The sequence below is a fragment of the Passer domesticus genome, chromosome 12 (assembly GCF_036417665.1).
Source record: "Passer domesticus isolate bPasDom1 chromosome 12, bPasDom1.hap1, whole genome shotgun sequence".
Lineage (NCBI taxonomy): Eukaryota > Metazoa > Chordata > Aves > Passeriformes > Passeridae > Passer > Passer domesticus.
Genome location: NC_087485.1, coordinates 15736468 through 15753772, shown reverse-complemented (window position 1 = coordinate 15753772; position 17305 = coordinate 15736468). Strand labels below are relative to the sequence as shown.

The following is a 17305-nucleotide window of genomic DNA, read 5'->3' as shown; positions in this document are numbered from 1 at the left end:
ACATGAGAAATTACACGTGGCAGGCTGATCTCAGTATTCAACATGATGGGAATTTGGTGGGAGACTTCTGTTTGGTAACATTTCATCTAACATTTGGCAGTAGCATGCACCATCCCCACCAGTAGATTGTGATATGTGTAAATACATCTGTTGTAAAGCACAGTCTAGAAAGCTCCAGCTCATTTGTCACACCTGCTGGCTTTCCATGAGCTGTCTGAGAACTGGCAGAGGAGCTGTCTGGCTGTACCTTAAGGGATGCAAGAGTTCTTTATTTGATTGCAAAGTGTTACCGAAATATTACTCATCCAGGGCATTATCATTTTTGGGGTACATTTTTGTGGGCATAAAAATAATGTAGGGCTGACTCTCAAATTAATATGATACACAGAGAATGTGTCATAGCTAAATAGAACTAGACTGAAGAAAGGTTGGTGCATTTCTGTTCTGTTTTGGTAGGTTTTCATTTTTAATTTCAGAGCTTGAACATCTTTCACAGGTGGACATTTGATTGGTCTTCACTTCCTGCTGGATAAGCTTGATGAGCTCCAAATGTCCACTTTCATTTGCTCTCTACCAGCAGGCTTTAGTGGAGACTAAACCAAAATATGACCAGCTTTTACCGGGTTTCCTAAGGAAACTGAGAATGTGCATTAAGCAGAGAGTGGCAGAAAGGGAGACTCCCTACATGGCATTTGAAAATGAATGTCAGATTAGTTTTCTGTGGAGGAATATTGCCTTTTCCAGAGCCTCATGGGGGAATTCATGTGTCCTCTGTCTAGCAATTCCACCCTAGAGATTATCTTGAATCCAGTCAGAGACATTCAAAATGAAAATATTGTAAGGAAAATTCTCAAAGGAGCCTTCACCATGGGACACCTTTCCAAATGTTTTGTTTTAAATACCTGAATGTATCATCACGTACATAATAGGTTTGATGTCTGTATGAAAGGCATATCCCCAGCACATCCCTTCCGTTCTCTTTATTCACTCTGCATCTGCATTTGTTTTCATGTATTCCTTTGTGAAAATATCAATTCACAAATTAATGCAGACTCTCTAAAGCCAACATGGAAGACACCTGGTTTTGTTTCAAAGCTGCATTACAGTACAAATGCTGCTCTTTTCAGTCCTGTTTCAGCTTCAGAGCAGAGGACAATGAGTTATATGCACAGTGGTGCTCCCCTTTGCTGCTCAAGGCTGGTTTCCTTGCATGATGACCCCAAAACTGAGGGCGTTATGTTCCAGTGCATGTGAGAACAGCCAGAGACAGGCTTTGTGTCAGTTTACATCGGTCTTCATGAAGTGTAAAAAAAAATACTTCATTATTCTAAAAGCCTGGTATGGTTCCCTGAACAGCATTTATTTCTTAATAATTTCTGCAGGAGCACACAGTTAGAATTTTAAAGAATACACTGATGAGAAAATATTTTAATGGTAATTTCAAGTGGCAATAATATAGAACTTAGAGAAAGTTATTAGATTCCCATTTGCCTATTATGCAGTCTGTGTTAATGATGTCCAGCTGATTGTCATATTATTTTATAGCTAGAACTGCTCAGAAATTATTAGATGGACTTAATTTGATACTGTTCCTGTTGAACCATGAAGGTGTGCCCGAGTGTCCATGAGATCATTCTAATTAGGATATAAACCCTTCAAGTGTCCTCCTTCCTCTGCTTTAGGGCTGCTTTCAAAGGCCACAAAGTCTGGGGAAGGATTCCTGGTTGCACTGGCCTTTGTTTCAGGATGAGCATTGCTCTGCCTCTTCAGTGCAGGCTGCTTAAACAAATTTGCCAACTGACTGAAAAGAGGAACTTAGAAGTGACTCAGTTTTCTTCAATGCATCAGATTACTGCTGACAGAAGGGAGATCCAGACTCTTGACTGCTGCTGTGGAGCAAACTATTTGTATTGCTGTGTTAGCTGCTGCTTTTTGTTTGGGAAGGGTAATTTTAATCTCAAACTTACATCCATAAATCCCAGTAAAGCCAAGTCTTGTCTCAAGTAGGCAATTAGAACCACTTTATTGTGGAAAAGCAAGAAGGATTTAACTAAAAGAGACAGTAACAAAATCCACTGATACTTTAAAATGGAAATAAACTTGGGAATTGCTCATCATGAGATGAATGAAGTCATACAATAAATTAGCTGCTGGTGAGATATCTTGCTGCTTTGCAACTATTTGTTTATGCATTCAAGTGTTTAAAAGATGAGATGATTTGTAGTGGCACATGCTTAAAATGCTGCTCTGTAGTAAAAAGCTGATTGTTTAGTAGGATTGCATTTCATTACAAATAGCAGAGTTTAAAACACAATTTGTATTCAGCGAATATTTTTTGATCCTTTTAGTTGTTTCTTGGTTAGTGCCTATTTACCACTCATCTTCATTCTGATTAATTTGTACTGTGCATTTATGCATTAGCATTCTCCTGAGGGTCTGTGAGTATTTGGCTTTACACAGTAGTCAATTAGTAAGCAGGATGAAAACTGACAGTTCTCAAAAAAATCTAGTGTGTTGAATAAAAGCATGCACGTTGCACTTTTCTATTAAAATTCTGTGGTTTTCATCTCTTTATAGTTACAAAAGAAAATTTATGTTTGTCGTGGTTTGGCCCGGAAATGTGTTTTTGGAAAGGTCTAAGTCGGGCCAATCAGGGGCCAAATTCAAAATTGGCAACGCCTCTGAGAACACACGGGGGTTAAAAGCAGGAGATTCCCAGAGAACTTCCTCTTTGGGAATCCGGCGTTGGTGAGTAGAGTCTAGCCTCTCCCCTGCCCAGCTGCGTCTGGGTGGGGGAGGGGGAGGCCATGACAGGGAGGAGGCCGGGAGCCCCAAAAGGTGCAGAGGTGGAGGAGAACATGCAGGGGTGGAAGAGACTTGGGATGTCTGGGCAGACCCCCGGAGAGAGGGACAGAAATTGTGCTGGCAACTCAGCCGGCCAGAAGCGGGGGATGCGGCGAGAGAGGTGCCCAGCTGCTGTGGGAGTCCTTGGGCAGGCAGAAGAAAATTTTAACCCCTTTGTAGACTAATAGAAACCTTACAAATACTGAATCCTCCTGAATCAGGATGAGGTGAGAGAGAGATGAGAGATGGGCAAGCGTGAGGAAAGCTGGAAGAGGAGAGAAGAATCCTGAGTGGAAGAGATGATGGAGTGGCCTTGGGCTGGACTCTTTCTTGTATGGCCATGGACAGACCCGTGTTTTTTCCCTGTGACCCAGAGACTGTATTTAGGGGGAGGCAACACCCGGGAGTCAAGAGTGAAGCAGCGGCGTGAACAGAGACGGCTGAAGGGGGTGTGGGATGCCCTCTGTCTCCACGGAGAGGAAGATCTCTGTTCATGAGGCCCCTCGGCCCCAGGGGGTGAAATTTGGGGGGGACTGGTGTCCCAAAGTTGAAACTTTTCATGAAGCCCCTCGGCCCCAGGGGGTGAAATTTGGGGGGGACTGGTGTCCCAAAGTTGAGAGACTGCTGCTTCTGGAAGTGGGTGGAGCATCTTTAAACGGGGAGCCCTAAAAGCAGTCCTGGCCCGTGTCCAGTGGTGAGAGCACTGGACATAGGGGGGAGAAGTCACGAGGGCCGATGTTCTCTGGGTGGGGCCATGGGTGATGCGGAAGCACAGGAGGTTTCAATTGTGCTTCCGGGGGAGGCCCATGAGGCATGGGGGGACTCCTCTCTCCCTGATGGATTTGAGGGTTGATAATTTGAGGGGTGGTGAATCTGTGGAGAAAAGGGAGGGGGAGGAGGAAGGTATTTGGAAGGTTTTCATTCTTAGTTTAGTATGTGTTCCTTTCTAGATTTGTAATAAATAAAGTGTTATGTTTTTTTTTCCCTCCATCCCCGAATGAGAGCCTGCTTTGTTCTGTTCCCGGGTCACATCTCACAGCCACCATTTTGAAAATATACCCTTCATGGGGGCCCTGGCATTGTGCCAGGGTCAAACCATGACAATGTTCAAGGTAGATTGACACAGAAGTTATATGTGCCTTCTTTGGTGGTTTGCAGCAGTCAAAGCTAGCACTGAGCATGTGTAAAACAAACCTCACAAATTCTTGCACAGGAACTGCCAGTCATGGTCAAAGTCATCAAAATACTGGGGCACCTTTCCCTTTACCTGGAGCTGCTTATTTCAAAAGGGACTCTTAGCAGCCAGAAAGTTTTCAGACTTGGGCATTTTGATCCATGTGGGTGATGAGTGAGATTATGGAAAAACATCCTGACTCCAGGTCTGTGTCCCATCCCAAAGGATTCACTGCATTCCTCTCTCCCAGAGGGTTTAAAGCAGTGCCTGCTATGGAGCAATAATGGTACCAAAGGCTTCTGCTGCCCTGGGGTCAGTAAGAGTGATGAGATACTGAAACCTGTGCAGTAGAGTTATTACTCATTTTAAGAAGGAAGAGGGTAGTGTGATCATGTCCTGGCTGGCACAAAGTGTGCATGTCACCAGGTGTCATTGGCTGTAGTGATAAGGCAATAATGCCTTTAGCAGCACCTCACTTAGTGAATAGCCATGCAAAAGCCACAGCCCAGGCCCAGGAATGCACCATGGCACTCAGCTGTGACCAAAATCAGTGGAATCCAGGCACTAAATATTACAGATCATGATATGACTATCAGAGAGCTCTAGTGACTGTGCCTTGTGGTCAGTACATAGAATATTTTTAACTGGAAAGGGCCCTGCACCTTAATTTAGTTTGTAATGGGCAGTGCACTGAGTCACTGGGGTTTTTTTGGCTGAATAATTATGAGAGATCTTCCTGTAAGGTCTGTATTATTTTTCCCTTGTGTGCAAATAACACTGATAGATAATGCAGAGAACAGATACATGTGAGAACAGCAGCATATGAGAAAATGTGCCTTTTTAAGGAATTACTATATCAGTAGGTCTAGCTGTAAATATAGTTATTATCTAAGTGAGATTTCCTGCTCTTGAAGCCAGAGCTTTTCCCTGGTATTTGCTAAGGAAACCCAAGCTGTGTTTAAGACCTGAAGCTAAAGGAATGCAGAGCAACTGATCATATTCCAGTGATATTATAGAGTACCTGCTGATGCAAAACTTTCCTGTAAAAGGCACATTTCATCATAGGTTGCTCTTCTCACACTCTTTGTTCTCTGCATTAGCTATCAGTGTTGTTAGCAGGCAAAGGAAAAGAGTAGGAACCCTACTTGAAGATTACAGCTTTATTGAGTCCCAGTCCAGTGACAAGACCTGGGTGAAGGAAAACATTTTCCATACAGAATTTATGGCATGTTTTGGGGAGGGCAAAGCAATCACAATATGTCTGCTTTTAGCACTGCTCACTGGCTTCAAAGGATTCAGGTACTGTAAACCTGTGTTTTTCCAGTGAACTCATCCTCTCCTGTAAATTACCATCTCAGTGCAAGTTGTTAAATATCAGCAATATCATTATTTGTGAGGCAGAGGGATGGGAAATCTCAAAGCCATGATAGCAGAATAATAACAGTGGACCCCCTAAAGGAGAGACTTTAATTTCATCAAAAGCTGTTTATGCATTTCTGTGATGTTGGCTTCAGGGCAAAAAGCCTGTCATGTATCACTGGAGTGAAACCTAGAGAAAATTGACCCATTAGTTACTTTTAATGTAAAAAGAGGGCAATCTAATAATACCAGATTGGGCTGGTATCTTGTTAGGAATACTAAATACCATCTCAGGTATTTTTTTTTAATAGTTACAATGTCATAATAATGTGTGCAGGTTTTTTTTGTCTTTTCTGCTTGATGAAAACATTCTCCAGCAGAACAAATAATGCTTTTTTTAAAGTCAAGGACTTCTACAGTGTTTATTCTTCAGGGTATACAAAATAACAGAGTTCCAGATTAAAAGTGGAAGTAAATTTATAACCAAAATAATAACCCACTCTGAAATACAGAAAAGATTAATTTTTTCATAAGCATAAAATGATTTACTTTGCAGTCAAATGGTGTCTAAAGAGGGAAGTGCAGCTCATTCTGTGAAACCTCCCACAAGCTTCTCAGTGTTTCTCTGCTGTGATTGCTCCTCCAGCACCACAGAGCAGGCTCTGCTGGTTTTGAGTATTTCTTTGACAGAACAACTTCTTTGCAGTTGTTCATGAGCAGCTTTCCTGATGGACAGGTGTTAACTCTGCAGGTATCCTGTCCTCTGATACTGCCTAGGAACTCTCTGTGTTCTTCCTGTCTGGGGATTCTGTTCCTCTAACTGGATGAAATAAATACTTGAGGTTCAAAGTAAATTTAAATGCTTTATCTGTTCATCACCATTGTTTCCTTGTATACACACAGGTCAAACACAAGCTTAATACCAGATATCAAAGCACACAAAAATGCAAGGAGCTGGGTCTTTCTGATGTAACAGGTTTGAAAATGGAGATGTGGGGAAAGCAGGCTGAGGAACAAAACTTGAATCATTCAGGGCAGATTGATTTTGTGCTCACAAACAAATTATACACAGAGGCCAAATATCTTTCAAATCTATTTGAAAGAAAGACCCTATCTTTCAAATGTGGGGGATCTTAGACTCATGGAAAGGTTTGGGTTGAAGAAGACCAAAAGCTCATCTCACTTCACCTCCTGCCATGGCAGGGACACCTTGCAGTGTCCCAGGCTGCTCCCAGCCCCAGTGTCCAGCCTGGCCTTGGGCACTGCCAGGGATCCAGGGGCAGCCACAGCTGCTCTGGGCACCCTGTGCCAGGGCCTGCCCACCCTCACAGGGAACAATTCCTCATTCCCAATCTCCCACCCAGCCCTGCCCTCTGGCACTGGGAGCCATTCCCTGTGTCCTGTCCCTCCAGCCCTTGGCAATTGTCCCTCTCCAGCTCTCTTGGAGCCCCTTTAAACACTGGAAGAGGCTCTGAGCTGTCCCTGGAGCCTTCTCTTCTCCAGGCTAAGGGGAAAGCTATTCCGCTTGAATTTTACCTTGCTAACATTAAATATAATGAACACAAGTTCTAAAGGAATGAAAACTGGGCCATGAGTAAGGTGGTCTTTAATTTAGACTTGGCAAAGATTTTTTTTCCCAAGATGTCTATCTGAAATAAATATTAATTAAAACTCCAAATTATTTTGTTGGGGTATGCTTAGATGAATGAAACATGTCTTGGAAGTACTGGAGATTAATTAGGTATTGCAATTTTTTTTCCCTCTACAACATTTTGTATACCTGACTATGGGAACTTTGCTGCTCTTGGGTGAATTATTAAGTTCCTACAAAGTGCCTATAAAATTTCATTTTATTTTCTTATGCATTTAATTCTGTTTAACAGGACTTCATGTTACTTCATAATTCATTCTACCCTTCCTGCCACTACCAGGAAGCAATGGCATAACCCAGCAGTCTTTTTAGATTCACACACTGTTGATGGCAATGGTTATGGTTTCATTAAAAGCCTGGAACAGAAACAAGACAAGACTTTGATATAGGCATGGTGGCTCTGTAATAAGGTCTCAGATACACGACATTAACTGTGATTACCACAAAATCTGATTGGGTAAATGAGCTGTTTTAGGAAACTCAGACTTGTTAAGTATGTAAGCAGAAGTCAATTCTTTTCAATTGCTATATATTATTCATAAACACTGTATGCAATTCAAGCTACATGAAAGGAATTTAATTAGACAAGTAATTTATTTCTGCTCTATGCTTTCTAGCATATTTTTGACAGCCTCTGAAATTCGGCTTGTTTTCTCTAGCCTGCCAGTTAAATACCTGTATTTAAACAACAACCTAGAGTCTTCAGAATGTTCCTTTATGCACAGTGAGCATGTCTGTGCTATAAAACCCATTTAGTAGATGACTGAAAGAGGTGGTGGATGTCATTACCTGCCTGGTGCCCTGCAGCACAGTAGTGGAAAGATCAGGGATCAGCCTGAAAATCTCTGGTTGCCAGTTCTGGCCTCTCCCAGCCATAGCCCTGGGCTGTGTCTCAGCATCTCCAGGAGCCTTTTGTGCCTTCATGGGGGCTCTGATGCGCGGAGGTGTGAGTTCTACCAAAGGTCAGGGAGCTCTTTCCTTCCAGGGGAATGGTGTTATCTTGTACTGGAATGAAGTGGCAAACACAGAAATGCGTTTTGGCAGTCCTTCTGATGAGCACTGATCCTGTGCTCGGGTTTGCTGTTGCAAAGGTTAGAAGCTGACCAGCCTGAGACTGAACCTCTCCATTTGCATAAATACAGCCTGCAGCCACAGCTCTTTCCTGATCTACTTAGTAAGCACTCTGCTAAGAATTAATTAGTTATGGAGACTCAGAGGCAGAAAACACTAGGTGGAAGGCATGAGACACTGGAGGCCAAAAGTGCACTGGTGAGTCATGGTTGTGTTTCTGGGGCAGGCCAGGCTGCCACTGCTGCTTGCCCTTGGTGCCTCAGCAGCTTCTGGAGCTGCAGGGAAAAAGGAATAAAAAGTAAATTTGGTTCCTGATGGATACTGCAAGGGCAGGGGGAAATAGGCAGGAAAATGATACAGGAAGCATTGATGGATTCCTCTGAAGAAAAAGTGTGCACTATTAAAGATAAACTAGTCACATGCTTCCAGTTAATTAAATTAGCAACAGGAGGCTATATGGGGAGAGCTGCTTTGCCATTTATTAGAAAAATAAGGACAAAGCTGTTATATTGAGCAAGCTGCTGATTAATTACTGTGAAGAAGCAGTATTTTACAGGAGTAGTCTGCCTTCTGAAATATATTAGCTGGCTTCTAAGTAATAAATTGGCACACATTCCTTATGTATGGAGCTGATCCGGTGATGCTGCTCTCCTGCAAGGAAATAAACAGAGACCTGGTTAGGGAAAGCTTGACTGTGGATATCAGTGACACCAACATTTGTGCATAGCCTCTGAGGATAGAGTGTATTCCTCCTGTCTTTATTTTGTATATTTGGCTCTAAGACAGTTGTTTTACACTTCATTTTTGCTGTCTGTGTTGTAACATGTAAGCACTTCTCAAGAGACAGGAAAACAGGGTGTCATGGGATCATTTCCCTATTTAAAAACAATTTCTACACTCTTCCTGAAGTATCAGAGAACAAAAGCTGCTTGTTTTTGTATCCCTGATCCAAGTGTTCTCCAATCCATTCCTTTTCATTTCTACCTGATAATGCAAGGAAATATCTGCCTATCATCTTCCAGTCTTGCATGTGGATGAAATATATGCCAATACATTATTGCATCCACCAGCAGAAATAGTTTAAAATAAATTCTCAGAGAAAGTTCACTGTGTCTCCTGCTCCACAGAGCTGGTAGTACCACTAATTGGCAAGGAATTCTTAAGGGTTGGAACAATGAGTGTTTTCTGTCACTCAGAAATAATTGCTGGATGCTGTGAGTGAGACTCACTGAAAAATAGCAGGTACTAGAGGGAAAATATTGGAAACAAAGTTTTCAAAGCCACATTTAGATGCTCTCTCACTCTTGTGCTGGGCTCTGCTAGTGTGTGTAGTTTCAGCCACAGAGCCTGTGAACAGAACCTTGGATTTCCCTCTGTCAAAAAATTCCATTCATGCTTCTTTGTTAATTAGTTGGGTGGTTTGGGAAGGAAGCTCTTGGTCAGTCAAGTCAGGCTGGCAGGGAGTGCTGATGTGAGAAATTCAGCTTTTCCCTAGGGATAGCATGAACCAGAAATCTGAGGTTTGTGTTAACACTTCCTCCTGATTGTTTACATTCTCTGAGAAACTTCTTTTAGTTTGCATTCAAATTAAAGAAAAACCTATTTTCAGAGATGCTAAGGATTAAAAAAAAAAAGAGAGAGAGAGAGAAATAATAAGTCTACTTGGTTGAGAAAGTTGAGAGGTGTCATCTTATATGTCTGGCACAACAGAGATTACAAATAATTTAGATTCCTCCTGACTTTGAAATATTTCCATTTTCAGACTGATGCTTTCTTGATTTGAAAAAAAAAAATCAGACTGATTTTTTCTTGGTTTTGTTTTTCTGGCTGTAATTTATGAGTCTCTTGCTTCATTAATCAATGAATGCCCAGAAATCCACTTAAGAAGTTGCTGAAAAAAATCAAAAGGGAAGTGGGAGATAAGAATAATGAAAATATCTCCATATATATTTAAATCTGATGGGTTCATTTTGTCTAAATAATTCTGCACTGGCAGCATCATCTCTGAGGCCATTTCTGTTGGCTGCCAGGGAGCAGAAAGGTTAACAGAGAGAAGGAAAAGGGCAGCTTTCATACCCTGCTGCATTACTGGGGTGAGAAACAGCAGCAGAGGCTGTGCCTTGAGCATTTCTGCTGTAAATTCATGATTTTCTGCTTTGAGGAATTTTGGGTGCTTGGCCTATAAAGAGAGAACATTGACATGAGCTTTTAGCTGCAGTGAAGGATGTTTAGATGTGAATAGATACTGAACTCTGGTGCAGTAAATTAAATTAAATGGGCCTTTTTGGTTTTAGAAATGCCTTTCTAAGGAGAGCATTCTAGCTCATTTCCTGGGATCAGCTTATGGGTGTATCTGTGTAACAGTGGCCAAAGAAAAAGTAAATTATTGGTTCCATCAGCAAAGCCAATTCTGTCTCTCAGCAACTGCTCATGTTGATGACTGGTTTTGGCAGACTGCTAGAAATTTTGGAAGTCTCTTGAGCAGTAGCACAAAATTACTCTCCAGGGCTATTTTAATTTATTTTTTCTTTGGTACTAGTGTTCTGATTAGGTTACTAAATTGCCTTTATTGCAAAGAAAACATAGGTTTTGTGTTCTGCTTCACACAACTTTGCAAAGATCCAAAAAAGGCATCAAAAATCAAAACTATCAAAATAACACTTCATTTTAGTGCATAACAATTGTTAATCAAGATAATTGTTCTCACCTAATGATAATGGCTCATATATTCTTTTCAGTCATTTTAAACACAGATGAATTTTAAAAGCAAAATTAACTCTTGGGCATAAATATATATCTTAGCATAATATAATCTAAATTTAATGTGATAATTGAGAGTTCCATGTGGTATTGCAGCTTAGTAATAATATTATTGCTGATTACAGATAATGATTTAAATTTACACCGAGGCAGAGAAGCAGATACATTGTTGATAGTAAAAGACTCCTAAATATACATTAACCTGTTGGGAATGATTGAACCCAAAGGCATTTTGTAGGGAAAAACTCTGTGCTATGAGCACTGACTTTGAGAAAACAATACTGATAGGAAACAATGCAATTTAAGAGTTTCAAATGAGCACTGATTTTCCAGAGTTTTTGTACATGTAACAACCTAGTCAGAGAGAGAGAAAACTAGATAAGTTTTCCCAAAATCAGCTTGTGAGACTTTAGAGTTGAAGATAAACAATGATAGTTTGTTATTATAAACAACCTGCAAGTGTTGTTTTCCTACTCTCTATTTTCCTGTTTTTCTCAAAGATTTTTTTATAAAAAAGGCGTTTTGTTAATTAACCAATCAAGTAAAATGTACTGATTAATTGACCAGTCTAGTCTATCTGTATGAAAACAATGTATAAAAAAGAGAATTTCAAAGTAAAACAAGATACTTTACAAACCAGCCTTCTAGAGAGTCTGTGTTGTTTCTTACTCAACAAGTTTTGATTGTAAGGAAATGATAGTTTGAGTATCAAAGCTTGGGCTTTGAAGGTGGTGTTACAGCACACACATCTGAAAATGTGAAGCCATACCTGTAAGAAATGAAGCCTCACACAGCACAGGCAGCTCCAAATCTTTGTTTAAATGAATTCAGTTCAGTAGAATAGAGACTGTGTAAAAGTGAATTCCTGACCACCACCAAATATCCACAACCTTGAGAAGAACCTGAGGGCTTTTTCTGTTATACGCTGTGATTATATCCTGGCTAAAATTCCTGGCTAAAATATCTTAAAGATTCTAAAGTTTCCTGAGCAAGAAGAGCGTAACCTTTGGGTTCTTTAGCAGAAATAACACAATCCTGCATCTTTCCCTTCAATCTGAAGGAAACACCCAGCATAATTCTCAGCGTTCCTGCAGTCAAACCTGTTTGCAGTTAAGCAAAATGTGTCTTACTGAGGTTCTGCCTTTTTCCCTGCATTGCTGGGGCTCAGGCAGAAGCCTTTGGGGGTCAGGGTACATCCACACCTGCAAATTCCACAGAATTAGAGGAGAGGCTGCCTGGGCTGCAGCAGGGGTGTTCTGTCACTTGTGCTTCAGCTCTGTGCTGCCCATTCTGAGCTGGGTCAGGAGAATGAAATGCTGAGCTGAATCCGTGCTCACACTCCAGCACTAAACTTGTAAACTAAATCAATTTTATTGCACTCACATTGGTACAATGCTAACAGGAAGTTAAGGTCTTTAATATAGGCTTAAAGTGAGACATTTTGTAACAGTGCCAGGAGAAATATTAAGTAATAAAGCAAATAGGACTGCAATATATATTGTAAAACTGTCAACCTGCAAACAAGATAAATTCAAATACCTTTCATCTCGCCTGGATGAATTATTTCAATCTTGCTGTGATGTAGCTCAAACTGAGGATAAGCATGAATCACGCTCTCTGTCATAACAACTTTATTACAGTTTAATATAACAGAGGGGTTTGGTTTTGTTTAGTTTTAATGAAGTTACAGAGTGGCACCCAATGGTAAAATCTGACTTGGAAAGCTTTTTGAATGATTGAAAAATACTGTGATAACTTACAAAGAATTAGGTTTGCAATCCTCATGGCACTACTTTCTGAAACAAAAAAAATTCCACAAGGAAATCAAAAGAGAAGTATTTTCTTATTTGTATCATTAGGGACCTTTGGTATTTACCTTGATGAGTTTCAAGGATTTACATAATTAGTTTACTGACTGGGGATGGATTTTACTGAAGATAAGCCATTGTTACAAGATAAAATGGAGGCAGTTTTCAATGTCACAATGTTAATGTGTTCTGCTAATCTGATCCCAGTAGGTGGATTTTTACATGAAGCTTCTCAGACTTTAGAAATTAGAGTGTCAAGACTTTTTACTGATTACCATCTGGAAGACTATTTACTGTATTTTGTAATCACTAAGTTTAGTTCCCATGGTTTTGGAATAGTGATTCTGGAATAAGGCACAATTTCTGCTCCTTAGTAGTAATAAAGGAAGATTTAGAGTTCTTTGGAATAAGTAGATAAGTCATAAAGGATTTTTTCATTCTTTTAATAATGATTTTAATATCCCATATTTTGAAATAAGTAGCTCAAAAGAGAGCTTAAGGAGGAGTCTTAGGAATAAGTATGGAAGGTCTTTGGGAGAAAAATACTTGACTCATTTGAATAATTTAGAAAGTAAGATGCAAGTAAGACTTTAGAAAGTAAGAAGCCATGCTGGTCACAGGTTTTGTGCCTGACTTCCAAAAAAAATTCACCTGCCATTTGGGCAATGTGCAGCATAAGTTCATGTGTTCATAGGTCACGAAGAAGAAAGTAAGTAAAGGGAGAAAAAAGGGGAGACTACTCTCATGGAGGTTGAGTGCTTGAAGTGTGGCTTCAAAAGTGTTGATGAGAAATGCAAAAAAATTGTTGGTGCTGGTAAGAGATGGAAAAACCTCTGCTAGACTGTAGAAATGAGTTTTGTGTGATGATCCAGTTATTGGATAGTGGTTCTAGTGAATCACAGAACTGGAACAAGGCTGACAGACAAATCAGGTGGAACTAATGCAAGCCATCAGCATGGAGTGCTGGTAAGATAATAGGAGATATAAAAGGACATTGCTTGTGGAAGGTTTTCTGTAGTTTTGCATCTTCCTGAAAGAAAGAAAATCCTCTCTATTGAAGTACACGCAATTAAATACCTCCTCTATATAAAATAAACTTTTGCTGTGAATAGACAGAAATTTGAGTAGACAGTTGCTGATGAAAGCTTGGGAAGCAGCAAGAAAGTAATCACCTGTAGAGTTTTGGTTTTGTTTATCCAGAAGGGGCTTGGAAGGGCTTTTGGTCTGAACATAAAACTAAAAAGAAATACCTTTTTTACATCATAGTAGCAAGGCATTGATAGTACAATTATCTCATGCTTACAGACACAAGCCCAAAGGGCGTGGGTAGATCTGCATCACAAGGAGTTCAGAACCTCAGGGTTTCATCCACACTACTGTGCAGCTTCTGGGAGGACAAGGACTGCTGGTTTGAGAGGGACAAGAAAAGAAGCAGCACGTGGAAGGGGCCCTCTGAGTTCTGTGGCATCCCTTATTTATTTGACATTATTTGACCCCAGAACTGGAAGCTGTAATAGCCTGAACACTAGGGCAGGGGTGTGGTAGGGAGGGCCCTGAGCCCTGCTGGCACACAGCAGTATTCCTGCGGAGCTCCAGAAAGGCTGGAGGAGCTTTCCCTGCAGTGGAGAGGGCTCTGCTGGATTCCCACAGGGAGGTAGCCAGGCAGGATTGCTGCTGCAAGGCTGCAAGGGGAGAGCAGCAGCACTGCCCTTCCAGAGTGCAGGCACTGCAATTCAAAGCAAACAGCACCACCAGAAGCAGAGGGTTTAGGAATAGGTCTGCATGTTCTGGGGGTGGAGGAGCAGGAGAGTTTAATGACACTCACAACTACTGGAGCTGAGGACAAGAGAACAAATAAGATCATCTTGTGGGTTGGTGCAGTTTTTCTCCAGATGATTTTTGAAGAGATCACAGGGCAACATTGCTGAGGGAAGAGTTTAAAAACTGATGGCTTGAAGCTTGATAGTAATAACAGAATAAGATGTCCTTCTTTTTTTTTTTTTTAAACTGCATAGTAATGAATTTAATAAAGTTTATTTCCTGCCATAATTTGTTATAGCAGATTGTGATGGAGTACAGGAATACAGCAAACTGAGCATCAAGTATTAATTCAATTTAGGCAGCAGACTGCTGCACCCTAACCGAGTACAGAGGGTCTCTTTTCCCTGTGGCTGCCAAAATTCATCTGCAGCTAAAGGAATCTTGCTCACCATAAGAGCTGCTGCTGCAGACCAGCCTCTCTGAATACCCCAAACTTCAGGGGTGTCTGGGGCATCCCTGGCTGGATGTGATCCCAGGTGTGCACACCTGGCTGCAATTTGCTACAAGATTAATGCCAGAAAGGTACCATGAAGGGGACCAGTTCTGAACTCCTCTACTTGTGGCTTTGATGTGCTCAAAACCATTTTCCTAGCATTGGGACCATGCTTTTGTAATTTCTACCATCACTTCCAAAGGTTCAGCCAGTCCTGGGGAGCCACTGGCTCACAGGAATAGAGTAGGAATTCTGGCTTTGTTGCTGCTCTAAAAGAAATACCATTGGGGGGACCCTAAAGCTGCATCCTGATTCACTGAATGTGTCTTCTCTCAAGCTTAAATGCGTTCCAGGGATTTCATCACCAAATTTCTACCCCACAGAAACAACTTTTGACTCTGAAAGGAATAAGGTAATAATTTTCTATAGTAATGCAGGAAAAATATTACTTTCTTCAAGCTTATCTTAGTAAAAAGTGTTGCCGAGAAAAGATGTGCCAGTTTAAATCAAAATGAGTGTCCATTCTGGCTCTGTGCAGGTTCTGAGATAATGCACAGCCTCACAGAAATTCTATAGCACTTTGCTGCAGCCAAAGGTTTGTCTTTAGCTGTCACTGCTGAATGCCCCTGAGCTGTCCTAACCTGCTGGAATTCCCTGTGTTGATGGATCAAATTTCAGGCTCTTCTCCTCTTTTATCATGTAGAAAAGCTCCCACCAAACTGATAATCTAAGCACTGCTCTTTAGTACTTCTAAATATTTAATTTGTTGTTGATTCTGCCTTTTTTTTCCTTCTTTATCCCTGTTGACTCTGTAAGTAAAGGCTGGCAAGATTTGGCTCAGTTATTCTGTAATTACAAGGCTTTAAATCTCTTTTTCTGTGAATTTTACTGAGACAAAACAAATACTCATTGACGTCAGCAGGAGCTTGTAGGAATAAGGAAGGAGTGAAAACAGCCCAGTTCTGCAGCTGCAGCTCTCCATCCAGAAGATGTATCACTTAATAGGCATCTTCAGCAGCCAAGGGAGGACTCTCCGTTTGCCTGTAGCATCAGTTTTTATTCCTTTGACATTTTTCTCATCTTGGGTCTGGTTTTAGTCTTGCTGCCATGGCAACATACAGAGAGGCTAAAAGGTACTCCAGAGAAAAGGTCTCTCCTCACTGACAGGCAGCAGAAGGGAATAGAGGCCATTGCTGCTGTTTGCAGCTGCAAATAGCACTGGAGGGATGAAAGGCATACAGAAAGTATTTTCTGTTTGCACGTGTGCAGGCAAAACCATTGGTGCAAAAGTTCAGTGTGACAGGGCATAAGCAGTGGTGTTGGATAAAATAATTTCTGCTTTCAGATGGCTCTGAGCAGGGCAGGACACATGTGACTTGACTGGAAACAGGCGTCATGATCCAAGTTTTTCCTGTAGGAAAAATACTCCAACCAGCTCAAAATCATTGCTAGTGATACTGAATTTTTACATTTTGATTGTATCCACGTATTCTCCATGCCCATGTAGGCGTTTATGAAAACTGGGCCCCACATACCCTGAGTTCGATGTGTCTTCTTACATATGCTCAGTGCTCAATTTCTGCATCTTAAGAGCTGGCTGCATTAACCACAGGCAGGAATAGAGCCTATTCAAAATCCTGTAAATATTATGCTGCTTTTCCATCTGCCATGCAAGCTGCTGCAAACCCTCAGCCTCCAGGAGGACTGAGAGCCTGGGAGGTCTCTTCAGAATTAATGGTGTAGGTGAGACAGGAGGATCCAGGCTGGCTGCAGCTGTGGGTTTGCCAGCCTCCCATACACCCAGCTCCCACACAAACAGGTAATTGAAGGATTTTGTCACGGCAGATAAGGCAATTTAACACTAGAAGCACTTCTCTGCTGGCTATTCTGCTACACAGTGCAAGGGAAATATTCCTATCACGAATGCAGATCATTCCCAGGGAAGTGTGCTGTGCTGAATACAGGTTATTCCATTGCTCTCAAGGGAAATAATCCCCCCCAGCAAAGGATGGCTTTGTCCAAATAACTGTGTCTGGTAGGATAACTGTCACTAATCACACAGGAAAACAGGTTTTTTACAAAAGCTTGTACAGAAGGCAGCCTGAGAAAAGGAAGTATTGCAAACTCACTTAAAAAAATGAAAACAAAAAAGCTTGGAAAAAAAACAGCATGTTTTTCACTGAAATATTACCCCACAACATCATATTGTATAAACATGAGAGAGAAATTTCAAGATCATCAAAGAGAAAATACAGCAGCAAAACAGCAGGACTAAATTTTGACAGATGCCTCTTTTGGGAGGAGAAGGGCAGCTGTGAGCAAGCAGCCAGTGAGAGCAGCCATGTGTGTCCTGCTGCCCAGGGAGCCTTGGCTGTCCCTTCACT

At 41.2% G+C, this 17305-nt stretch overlaps 1 protein-coding gene across 2 annotated transcripts in view; it reads left to right on the top strand.

Moving 5' to 3' along the window:
- Positions 1–17305, top strand: part of VAT1L (vesicle amine transport 1 like) — a 57648-nt gene that overhangs the window by 28100 nt on the left and 12243 nt on the right. The gene's annotated exons all lie outside the window — the stretch shown is intronic.